Consider the following 1,756-nt stretch of genomic DNA (forward strand, 5'->3'; position numbering starts at 1 on the left):
AGAAGGGTTGTGTCCCTCGTAATAACTTGTGCACCAGCCAGCCTCCTGGCTGCCACACCTCCAAAACGCCCTGCATGGTCAAGTGACACGTTTTCATGCGTGAGCCATGTGTTTCTTTGTACACAAGGAGAATACTTCACAGGTGCAGCACATCGACATGTGTCAAAGGCCTACTGAAATGAGAATTTCTTATTTAAACGGGGATAGCAGGTCCGTTCTATGTGTCATACTTGATATTGCCATGTTTTTGCTGAAAGGATTTAGTAGAGACCATAGACGATAAATTTTGCAACTTTTGGTGCGGATAAAAAAAGCCTTGCCTGTTGGAGACCATATGCGCGTGACGTCACGGGTTGTGGAGCTCCTCACATCTGAACATTGTTTACAATCATGGCCACCAGCAGCGAGAGCGATTCAGACCGAGAAAGCGACAATTTCCCCATTAATCAAATTAAATCAACTTTATTTATATAGCATAGGGCTGGGCGATATATCGATATATACGATATATCGCGGGTTTGTTTCTGTGCGATATAGAAAATGACTTTATCGTAATATTCGAGTATATATTCCCACGCAGGACTTTTAGCTGCGGGCGTACACTTCAGGCTCTCCTAGCTCTTTCCCGTGTTTCCTTCTCGAAGACAAGCAGGCGCACGTTTTTACATACGTCACACACTGTCACGTCATACGTCACATACACGCTAACTTTAGCTGCTAACGTAGCCGTACGAGACAAAGAAAAAATGTCAATATTTTTCTTTATTATTTGGTATTTAAACTGGTAATTATTTATTAAGTAGATGATACATTTGTGAGAAATGGAAGTGTATTGTATGTGTGTATTATTAAGAATATTTTGACATCACAAAGGAAACTTTTGATGCACTTCATTTTTCCAAAAAAGGTTGGAATAATAGGACAGTGCACCAAGCAGTCTGCTGCAACATGACAAAAGGAAGAGGATCAAAGCAGGCGTCTTCTTAAGTTCCATTAAAAAAGAAATAAGAAAAAAGGATACCGTACATTTTTAAAAATACTCGTTAGAGGAGAAAAAAATAACAATTTGACCTTTGATGCCAGTTTCTAATGAAAACACTCGGGCGCTGAAAGAAGCATGTATTTGTCAAGATGACCTTTCACCTTAGCTACCTGTGTCACTCTTCTACTATTTGTGTTGCCATGGCAGCAACACATGACTTAACTGCGTTCATCCTATCATCCTACTGTAGTTGTATGAACAGAAATCAACTCAGGGAGTGTTCAATCAATACATGTACTACTCTTCCCTTGTATAGTACAAACCCAGTTTCCATATGAATTGGGAAATTGTGTTAGATGTAAATATAAACGGAATACAATGATTTGCAAATCCTTTTCAACCCATATTCAGTTGAATATGCTACAAAGACAACATATTTGATGTTCAAACTGATAAAAAAAAATTTGGGGCAAATAATCATTAACTTTAGAATTTGACGCCAGCAACACGTGACAAAGAAGTTGGGAAAGGTAGCGACCAACTGTAGTTACTGACAGTGGTTTTATGAAGTGTTCCTGAGCCCATGTGGTGATATCCTTTACACACTGATGTCGGTTTTTGATGCAGTACCGCCTGAGGGATCAAAAGTCCGTAATATCATCGCTTACATGCATTTATTTCTCCATATTCTCTGAACTTTTTGATGATTTTGCGGACCGTAGATGGTAAAATCCCAAAATTCCTTGCAATAGCTCGTTGAGAAATGTTGTTCTA

This window comes from Nerophis ophidion, linkage group LG06, assembly GCF_033978795.1.
Source record: "Nerophis ophidion isolate RoL-2023_Sa linkage group LG06, RoL_Noph_v1.0, whole genome shotgun sequence".
Lineage (NCBI taxonomy): Eukaryota > Metazoa > Chordata > Actinopteri > Syngnathiformes > Syngnathidae > Nerophis > Nerophis ophidion.